The sequence below is a fragment of the Dinoponera quadriceps genome, unplaced genomic scaffold (assembly GCF_001313825.1).
Source record: "Dinoponera quadriceps isolate SergipeBrazil2010 unplaced genomic scaffold, ASM131382v1 scaffold3024, whole genome shotgun sequence".
Classification (NCBI taxonomy): domain Eukaryota; kingdom Metazoa; phylum Arthropoda; class Insecta; order Hymenoptera; family Formicidae; genus Dinoponera; species Dinoponera quadriceps.
In genome coordinates this window covers 146301-157638 of record NW_014557455.1, presented here as the reverse complement: position 1 = coordinate 157638, position 11338 = coordinate 146301, and positions in this window count along the sequence as shown.

Below are 11338 nucleotides of genomic sequence, written 5' to 3'. Positions count from 1 at the left end.
AAGATGCGCTCCTCTCTTCATGTTCTATTCTATAATTTTGACAACGTTACTTTCTCTGTGTCGGCTCTGTGTAAGCCGATATTCATTCAGTCGGATCTGATATTCCGGACCGTCTTAAGATCATCGTCAGATGTATTTCGTAGCTAACAAAACGAGCCGTACAGCATCCGCAGATAAACTCAAGGCGGCCTCGAACACGAGATCCGACTGGCAGACTCGATAGATTGTTTTTCTTTTGACTTTCCGAGCGCGGACGCGCCACCGGCGCTCATGCGTCGGACGGAGTCGAATGATCGAAGGAAAATCGATGGTTGCATTGCGTGTATATTTGCATTACAATTTATTGTTTAAAGTAATTGGAACATGATTGATATGCATTAATCGTATAGTCGTCTTACTAGATATCGTTTAAAATAAAGGAGAGCACTTAAGAACAAATGAATACCACTGCCGGGCTAAAAAGTGGTGTCTGAGCGATTATCGGCGGTATGGCGTGCTGTTTTCTACGTTCGGGAGAAAAAACAAACAAATAAAACGGAAACGGTGGTCTTTCTCTCTTTCTTTCTCGGGAGGGTGTCGTCTCGAAGGAAATTGGTCTTCGCAAGGAGGAGAAATCGCAGAGACGCGCCTGTGATTTTCGGGTGGGTGGTCGGGTGGGTGGTTGATTGGTTGCCTGAATAAATGGATGTTTCACAACAATCGCTGCTACCCGCGTCGAGTAGCGGGCGAACGGGTTCGACAAACAGCACGACATTCGCGANTGTGTGTGTATGTAGGGGGGGGGGGGGACGAATAACACACGAACAAGTGTCTCGCACGAAAGTGAGAAAACCAACGGAAAACAGAAAGGATAAACTATCTATGACGGAACGTAACGGGTGGAGCGAAGAAACAAGAGTCCCTCTGTGGTAACCGAACTTCATGTCGCCGAAGGAGTGGGGCGCGTCCTTCCGCCGATCGCTCGAACGTCCTGCCTAGGAGCTAATTACTACTTTTTCGCTCTCCCGGTGCAAACGAGTGGATAAACAAACAGAAAATAAGAAATACAGATAAGAAAAAAAAACCAAGATTAAAAATACGGAAGGAAAACGCGAACAATTATTCTTCTATCATCTTCTTTGTTTCTCATCTTCTTCCTCTTAATTCTTCTTTTTTTTTTGTGCGCCTGGCAGCATTTTCCGCTTTTCTCTCGTCTTTTTTTTTTCTTTTCGCTTCTACTGCTCTGTTCGCCTAATTTCGTAGAAATCTTGTAAAACTTATGAGGTAGCGAATGTGTATTACGCGAATTCCTTCTTCTTCTTCTCTCTATCTATCCCTCTCACGCGGCCACGGAGTGCGAACGAAACAAAGGGCGAGGTTGCTTCCTTCTTTTGAACGCGTGAAGCGCCTAACTCCGTGTGCGCTTTTTTCGATCTCTCCCCCCCTCTCTCTCTCTCTCTCTCTCTCTCTCTTCTCTGTCTCTCCCGGAAACGGCTATTTTGGGTTTTAGTATTATTAATCTCGTCTCGACATTCATTGTTAAACGTCGCGCCGGCAGCGTCCGATCGGCCGCCTCGTCCCGGTGTTGGCAGTGTGGGAACAGCCTTACGTGTGTGATAGTGTGCCACTATCGCGAGGTACGATCGATAGATCGTGCCTTGAATCGAGCCTGACAGCACGGTGGATCTTGATCGACTCGTCCGCGAGTGTCTACTTCGCCCCTTTTGTCTCTCTTTTCGTTTCGGTAATTCGCCGCGTCCCGCGAATGTAATCGGCCGCCGTTCCTTTCAATGTCATTTCAGTTGTGCGTTCGACATCGTCGGCCACCCTCGTCGCGCGAATCTCGCGATCGCAAGCCGCGAGTCGAGAGTTCGGAATTCGAACGCGGAAATCTAATCGCAGCAGTTTGCATATTTGTCCGATCGTGGATCGCAATTGGATCGATGGTACGGTTTGTTGTGATGATTGTTGATCGTTTCCCACCGTGCGGTCAGTTTTGTTATGTAATCGTCCCTTAGCGTATATAATCAGTCGCAAAAGTTCGGTAGCAAAGTGAGACGAGGCGCGCCTAGGTGGACGAGGCTGCGTACAAAATTGCTAATTGGCGCTCGATTTTTCTACTCTTACATACTTTTCTCTATCACTCACTCATTCTCTCTCTCTCTCTCTCTCACACACACACACACACTCTCTCTCTCTCTTTCATACGCACATACTTTCTCGTACGCACGTACATTCTCTCAGTTTCTCTCTCTCTTTTTTCCCCCTCTGTCTCTCTCTCTCTCTCACACTTCATTCGCCCCGTTCGACGAACGGTTATTTATGGGTTGCACATAATCTGGCACGTCGACTAATCATCCGCCTCTCTCACGTTAATTATATAAGTTTAAGCTTTACATATAATATATATCTATGTACAACAGGTGTATAGTGTATATGCGCTGCGTAACTATGTATACATAGGTATATTTCTCGGGGTTCTGGGGGGGGGGGGAAGGGTAAATGCAGTGTAGAGAATAAGTTACATACCCGCGCGGTTCTTCGTCATAATGCCCATCATTGGCAACAATAAGATAATAATAGATAATACACCGAGAGTCCCTTCAACGGGCTCCCACCGTCGTCCATGTTATTCCTTCATCATTTACTCTGCCACCTCTCTCTCTCTCTCTCTCTCTCTCTCTCTCGTTCTAGTTTCTTAACTCGGCTTACAGTTACATTATATTTTCCTCTCATTTCCCCTCACTTCCCTAATGTGTGTTAACAGCTTTCTCTCTCATTCATTCTCACCGCATTCATCCCTCTCACATACCCGTGGCTCATTCACTCATTCTCTCACTTTTTTTTCTTCTTCTGTTCCTATCAACCGGTATCACGCCTAAGAGCTTATCTGATATATCATTTGTTTAGCGATATCACTTAAACCCGTCACAGTAACAACAATGCCCAGTTGTGTACAATAAGGCCCTCGATTGCCGCCGCGTGCCCGGTTCCAGAACAATTTTGTACGCCGAAAATGTATCGATTCAATTTTGCCCCTCCGAACGAACGTCCGAATCGCGTGTCCGAGGTGTCTGGAAGAAAGAAGAAAAAATCCGAAGAAAACGTAAGCGGCGTCGCTTATAGTTCTCTCAGGTAAAAATCACGGACTCGTCTCTGAATTAACGCTCTCGGTGGTAACTGCTCGGTTACTTCGCCCAAGATGTCAACTTGCTTTCGACAACACGTGTTGTTATCGGGTCGGCAGGTGTCAATCGGCAATTCATCCAGACGCCCTCGGGGCGAATCGACGTTCGATCGTCACGATCTCTCACCTCCGGGCGGGCAAATCCGCCCGCGAAGCGACCGTCTCTCGACTGCGAAATTTTTTTCCGGCGGCCCTAAACACCATCCTATACGCTCGACTCGTTACTTACTCCACGTCTCTCCTCGAAACCCTAATACTAAAGCCCAAAATAATCTACCACTCCTCTGGTTGTTTACTTTACATGTACCTTTCGGAAATATATACCCCCCTAAAGAAAACTTAGGACACGAGCGCGCGCTCCCCGTCCCCTCCTCGGACGTCGGAGCGCGCGCGACGCGCACCAATGTTAGGATTACTCCTTAAATCTCGTCCCTTATCGCTATTATTAATCATTATTATTATTAATTCATTAATCGCTATTATCAGTTACGAGAAGTATCCTGCAACCTGTTTGAGTTCCGGAGGGGGTCGCGTCGCGCGACCCTGGACGCGAATTGCCATTCTTAGCTCCTTACTATTGTGCTCGCGACCGCGATCGCGGTGATGCGGGATCGATGAACAATTGTTCGACTCTTGCATACCGTAGTATACATATACATATATATATATATATATATATATATATATATATTTCCTTTTATATATATCGATATATCTTGCTCTCTCGATGCCGGGTGAATAATGCGTGCAGTAGTAATTGTGTGGTCGAGAAGCGCCGGTCTTTATTCTCCGTTTCTCTCTCCCCTTTCCTCTATTTCCGGTGTGTGTATGCGTGTGTGTGTGATGCGTCGTGGCTACCGCGTATGTGTGCGCGCTACTTTGTGTTACAGCGTGTTTCTCCCGCGACAACGAGCGCGCGGAACCCCGAGCGAGGCGAGCGGCCGACTCGATGATGATGATCCTCCGTCGCGGACGGGGACCTCCCTCTTCCCCGAGAGGCGATTCTGAATTCGCAAGTTCGTTCACAGGGCACTCGCTCCGAATGCGCGCGCGCCGCCGCAGCCTCGTTCGCGGTCCGCCGCCTCGTCGAGACGAGGAGAAGATTCTAGCCTGTCGCGGAGGAACTCTGTGTCGTGTTCTTCACTTTTCCACTTGACTCGTCCGGACGCCCGGCGGGCAGCCGCGTCGCGTCGGCGACTGATTTGCGATTGATCGGTCAACGAGAACGAGAGCGCTCTCGGCTCTGCTCTCCCTCTCTCTCGCTCTCTGGTCTGGCTTTCTTTCTTTCTCTCTTTCTCTCTCTCTCTCTCTAATCTGTCTCTTTCGTCTGATTTGTTTTCCGTCATGGAAAGTCCGATATGCTGTGCGAATCGCGTAGCTGTTACGCGTTAGACGCTCTCTTTCCTTTTATTTTCCTTTGTCCTGTCTTCCGTTTTTCTCGTTTTCTTCTCCACTTCTTCTTCTACTCCCGTCTCTTTTGCGCCCGCTTGAGAGACCCTGGTTCCGTGTTTTATACGCACTTCACCTTCTCGTCCTCTACTCTTCTTCGTCCACTTGTGACTTCACTCTCTCCGAAGAATACGCTGCGTATTAGAACTGTTGTCCATTCGTCCATCGTCGAGGCGGATCCCCCGTATCTGTATATAATACGTGTGTGTACGTGTGTGCGTCTCGTTCTGCTCAAGCTTGGTTGCTCGGCGCGAACTCGATTTATTAACGAACTTTCCCTCGGGTGGCCGGCGGATGCTTCGGCTGATATCCTGGGTGCGCCGATTCTGTTCGGCGGATGTTCTAGGGTGGAATAGGATTGCGGGCTTGGTACGAAGAACGGTGGCGAAGGTGAGCGTTTCCGGTGGTGATGATCGCGCGCGCGTGTGACAGTCATGTTGGAGAAACATCGACGATGTCGGACGTTCGTTGAAAAAAAGAAGAAACATAAAGCGCTCATTTTTTATTTCCCTCGAAGTTTCTGCGTGACGGCCGAAGTGTTCTTTCCCCTCTTTCTCTTCCATCTGAATTCCCTTCCTTTTTTCTTCTGCTTCCTCTGACATTGATTTCCGATAATTTCCGTTGAAATTCCTTTGTTTCCGATTAATCACGATGATATATATATATATGTGTGTGTTACCGTCTTCCTCTTCGACAGAGTAACGAACGGTCGATTTGTGCGATTCCCAGTTTGTCGTTGAATTTTTTTCTTCCCCCCTTTTTTTTTTCGCTTTTATGCTCGAACTCTCTTAATCTGCCGGGATGTACAATCTTAGCTTAAGCTGCGTGCTTAGTATAATCCTCGCCTTTACGTCCTAAATCGGTAAAGCGCGATTTCCGACGGTAAAATACTCTAGAATACTAACATTTAGCGATAACTTGATTTTGTACATTTGTTTGTCGGTATTTCTACCAGTAGATTAAGTTATTTCTCGCTTCTAATTCGCGTTCTTCTCTCTTTCTCTCGCGAGCCCGCGCAATAATTTATAACGTTAAAAATCTTTTTCACTTTTCAGTTATAATTATTAATATTAATAATTTTATCTATTCAATCATCGCGTTTTCATTTTTGTTATTTTTTGTTTGATTTGTACATTCTTCTTCTCTCGAGCGTGCGAGCGATTTGTCTCTCACTTTCTCTCTCCGTTTGTTTCTCCCCCCTTTTTTTTCTCTTCTTTTTACTTCTGTTTTTTTCTTAACGTTTTTCTCAAATGTTGAGGAATCGGCCGAACAATGTTTCCCTTCTTTCGTTTCCCAATCGATGAGGCTGCCTCTCTGTATGCGCGTATTTACTCTCTCTCTCTCTCTCTCTCTCTCTCTCTCTCTCTCTCTCTCTATCGAATGAAAAGCGTACGAATGCTCATTAGCAGAATTTCGCTTCTCCAGAATTTGGCTGCTCCGTTCCATTTTGATTCCGATTTATTCCGAATGTCTTTCTGGTCTGATCGAAAATCCGTCGAAAAGAATGATCGCAACGAAAAGTGTCCCGATGTCTCGATGAACGAGTGAAAGGTGTGATTTCACGTGCGGGGGCAGATCGTTGTACGTGTCCGTGGGGAGAAGAAGGCGACGAGTTTCCACGCGCTTTCGCGAGACCTCGTACTTACTCACATTCGTGAACGCAACGTTGCACAAAACGACGGATATCTACATCGCGTTCTCGAATCATTATTTTCCGGATTGTATATCTTCCCACGCGCGTTTCACTTCGTTTTCCTCTTACGAGTAGTACCGGTATGTACCGGTAATCTTGTCCCCCGATTACGCATGTATACGTAACGCGAAGATATTGCTTTTACAGTAAACAGGCTGACGTAAAAAAGACAAACGATTCAACATAATGTGCACGAAAGTAAATAAATCTCGCATCTCGTCAAAGCGCTGGACGCGCCACGTTTCTCCCCGGAGCGAATATTTCGTTTGCTCGATTCGGTGATGTTCTAACAAAGAGCCCGGGGGAGGCAAGATCGCCCGTGTCGAAGGCCTCGACGAGACCTTCCGGAGTGTGCTCTGTCGTAGATCTCTCCTCGGCGACGACCGGTCTCTGTGAACGGGCGACTCTCTCTTCAACGACTTGAAATTTTGATGCATGTGGACCAAAAGGAAATCATAAAGCGATGTTGAAGTAGCGTAAATTATTCTTTCGACTATGAGGATAAACGAGGGTTTTCCTGACTTTTCGTTTTCCTTTTTTTAATCCCTTTTCTTGCTTCCTCTCTCTTTCTCTTTCTTCATCTGTGCTGCCTATCTGTTACTTTTCTCTTTGCTGTATTCTTGCGCTTCGTTGTTTGCGATGAATTTTCGCCTCTCTCTCTCTCTCTCTCTCTCTCTCTCTCTTTTTCCTCTCTCACTTTCTATCTTTCCTGTTTTCGTTCTTCTGCTGTTACTGCTTTTATATACTGCGATCTATTGCTGCGTGGTGTGCTGTATGTCGGTTTCTCATGTACTGTGCGAACGTGCGGTTTTTCTCTTGGCACTTCCTTCCGTTTCGCAATTTCTCTCTCTCTCTCTCTCTCTCTTTTTTTTTTCATTTTTTTTCTTTACAAGCTTTAATACAAATCTCTTTCTCTCACTATCACTTTTTTTTTATCTCTCTCGTCGTTTAAATATTTACGCTTCATAAATAATCGCGCGTCGGGCGCGAGTCCGCGGGCGAGGTTAAGGGTAACACACGATAGGGTGTGGGGTCCCTCGCATAAAACTGCGAGGTTCCCGTACCGGGCGACGACTCGACGACCTCGCCGAGCGGAGCCGCGACCGTCGTATCTTCGAAAAAAATATATTACTAAATATATTATACAAATTTAACCCCGCTAAAAAATCTCCTTTTTGTCACGATCCCAAAAAGCGAGCGAGCGCAGCGAAAAAAGCTGCGCGTCGCGCCCTGATTAGTCCCTCGATTAATCTCTAATCCTTTCTCTATCTTTCTCTCTTTCTCTCACGCGTCCCTTTCCGTCTTTTCTGTCTCTTCTATAACGTTAACTTATCTGTTCTCCCGCGAAAAACACTCCGCTTCGCCTCTCCCCTCCTCTCCTCTCCTCTCTCCCTTTCTTATCTTACATTAAAAAGAAATGTTTTTCGCCTACCCCTCTCTCACTCTTTCTCCAGTCCTCTCTTCTCACGCTCTTAATATCGTTAAAATTCATTAAGTTATTAAAAAACATCTAACAAAAAAGACATTGAAAAAGAAAAATTCGCTTGAAGTTCCCCTAACAATCTATCAAAAATAAATCTAGACTCATTTTCTTCTCCTTGTCAGACTCATGTTTTCCTTTTCGTCTTGTATCTTCCATCCTTCGCATCTCCCTTTATCTCTCTCTCTCTCTCTCTCTCTCTCGTACTTTTCCTCTTTCACTCGACGTGCTCGCTCGCACGTCTCCTCATCCTCGCGCGACACAGCGGAGAAGAGGAAACGGGCTGACCCCGTCATGCGCCCGTTCGCCGCTCAATACGTGGCCGCCGATGTCTGATCCTCGTTTCATCATCGTCGTTTCGGGTCTCGCGAACGACCGGCTCCTGCGAGCTTCGTCCTCAAATACTCAGTATACCGTTCGCGAGATTCAAAACCCGATCGACGTCGTCGCTCAACCGTCGCATTCAGCGGCCGCGACTGCGCACGAGGAGGATCACGTCCCGCTTCCCGCTGCGAAGAGTCTGGATCTTCTATCGATTATACATATCCGCGAGATAACGTCCGCGCGCGGGCGAACTCCGTCCTCAGCCTTCCCCGAAAGAAATAAAAAAAACAAAAATGATTAAACACGATATTATACCCTTTCCGACCTTCTGTTCCTCTTAATAGTCGTTTCGCCTTATTTGTGTATTTTTTTTCTTTTTGTACTAAACACATATATCGAATGCCATGTTAGCCGACGAGCCCGAGGACGGGCCCGTCGTGTTACCGGCCGTGGGCGCACCGGTGGGTCCCCCACGTGCCGCCGGTGGAGCGGTCTCGGTTTCGCGCCGATAGGCTCGACGGGTCCCGGGCCGAACGTTTCACGACGAGTGATCGTCGAGTTCGAGATCCGAGTGTTCGAATCTCTGTCGAGCCTCACGTCTTCGACGACGCGTTCTCTCGGCTGACTGTTGACAAGTCGACCCGTCCCCGGCCTGACGGCGCGAGACCGTGCGCGCGCGCCTGTTTAGTCCGTCGTGTTTCTTGAATTTTGTTGGTCACGCTTAACAACTCTTTTGTTGCGGGGGAGGGCGGTTCACTCTTTACTTCTCCTTACTTCGAGTCCGATTTTGTCCGTACACTCTCCTCGCGTTCGATATACTCGAGAGACGCGTGCTGTCGAAATCGCTCGCTCTTTTACTCTCTCTCTCTCTCTCTCTCCCTCTTCGTGCTCGACCTTCACGTCTCCTCACGATCGAACAGTTCGGTCGTGTGCGTCTCTTTCGCCAGTTGTGATCCGCAAAAAACTTCGGAGCTCGCAGACTCGTCGGGACGCGTCGTCGTCGCGCGCTCGCACTGTTTCCCGACGCTCGTCGGCGACGCAGCGCCCGCGCGGGATGAGCGCCGAGAGAATGGCCAACGCGCGCGCGCCGAGCGACATTACGTCACCGTCGCATTTCTCGCTCACCCTCGCCCCCTCTGAGCTCCCTCGATGCTGCTTCTCTCTCATGCCCTTTCCCCCATCAATTCGATCGCGTTAAGCCTAAATTTGTCCGTCTTTCACTTCGTCGTTTTTAATTCCTAATTAGTAATCAATTACTTATCAATTAATAGTTATTAATCAACACACGCACACTCACACACTATTACATTCCTGATAAAGTAAAAATTTTCTCAACCGATTTGTAAACCCCAGTTTGTCTCTCTCTCTCTTTCTCTCTTTCTCTCTCTCTCTCTCTCTGACATACCTTCTTCTTCGTTCGCTCTGTCTCATTCTCTCTCATTCTCGCTCGCCATTCTTCACATGACCGACAGTCGCTTTCTCACTCTCCCCGTGTCCTCGAAACGTTCATCAGCAACGTTCCTCAGAAACTTAGCACAAAACGGCGTCCGTAGCGCACGATGCGCATGTACCGATCCGATACAACGCGCTCGCGCAGTGACTCTCCCTCCTCTTCCGATTTCTGATTTCCTCTTGTCCTCGTCTTCGTCGTTATAAATCATCACTCATGTGCCAAGCGACTCGATGTCTCGTCGGCGCTGTCCTCGACATCCCGATGACCACTCGCCGATGATCTCTCCCCTCCCGGATTCGCGGGTCTGACCCCTCTCTCTCACTCTCGTGGCTCTTGGTGAGGAACTTGAGGCGAATAGAGCGTGCACGACGCATTTCACTTCACTAATACGAAAAAACTCATAGTCGCTTCTTCTTTGGTATTACGTGGTGCGAGGAGGGGCGGGTTGGGGGTGCGCGGGCGGGGGGGCTCACGTGTGTGTCTTCTCCTCTTCTCTCGAAGCATCCTGGCTTTGCTGGTCGAACGACCGGGAACGGTTGGTGCCGTTACGCACGGTCCGCGGTCTCGATTATTATTTTTCAAGTCTACGTTAATTAATCGTCTCGGTGTCTCTGAAATCTGGTATAAAAAACTGCACCTAGCTTTTGTGTTTTTTGTTGCTTTTTTTTGTTAAGAAAAACCGCTTTCCTCCTGTGGTACTATATAATAAGAAGTAAGTAAATAGTATATAGCGATAATAGTAATAGTAGATAATAATAATAGCATTAATGGTAGTAGTAGTTGCAGTAGTAACAAGTAATAACGTAATATAACCATATTACGTAACGTAATTGTTACTAAACTTCTTTGTATATTATTAATAACTTTAATATTAGATAGACTTCTTTTTTTTTTAGATTAATCGGTTTATCGCGCGTCTCNCTCTCTCTCTCTCTCTCTCTCTCTCCCTCCCTCCCTCTCTCTCTCTCTCTTTCCCTCACTCTCACTCTCTCTCTCTCTCTCTCTCCCTCCCTTCCTATCGTTATTAAATCTTTAACCGTAATGCAATGAGGTAATAAGGTTGTGTGTGATTTCATCCATTTTATCCTCTTTCTTAATCAGTTTGTTCTCGTCGTCTTATCCTATTTCATCGGCGGCGGTGGTTTCGTTAGCGCTGTGAAATCGGGTCGTGCGCCTGTCGCTTCGTCGCTGTCGCGGGGCTCGGAGACGCACGCAATGCGCAGAGCGGAGAGGAAAACGACGTTGGTCCTCGCCAACGAGAGAACAATCGAGTATTCATAGCGCTGTTTAACCTATCCGGACAGGGCAGACAATTCACCGGAGGCGTCTCCGTTTGGCGCATGGCGCGAGAGCACGCTAACTTCCCCCCCTGTCTGTGTGTGTGTTTCCCTTCCCCTTTCCCGTGAGAGACGCGAATCCGACCTCGCGACCGTCAACCGAACGCCACGACCGACCGAGGACCCGCGAGGAATCGACAATATTGCGCCCCGATTACCGAATTGGGAGCGTACTTACCGCGCGGAGAATAACGCGTCGTCGGTGCGCGAGAGCGCGAAATGGGAGAGTAGGTCGGTCGTGGCGGACGCGAACCAAACGGAGGGCCCGGCATCGTTGACTTTTTAAATTAACCCTTCTAATCAAGCCCTTGAGTTCATTAGAACCAAAGACCTCGTTTGAGTTCTGGGAATTAACTCTCGGCGTTAGACTGTCTCTTTCTCTCAATCTTTATTTATTTCTTTCTTTCTTTCTTTCTTTATTTATTTCTTTCTTTCT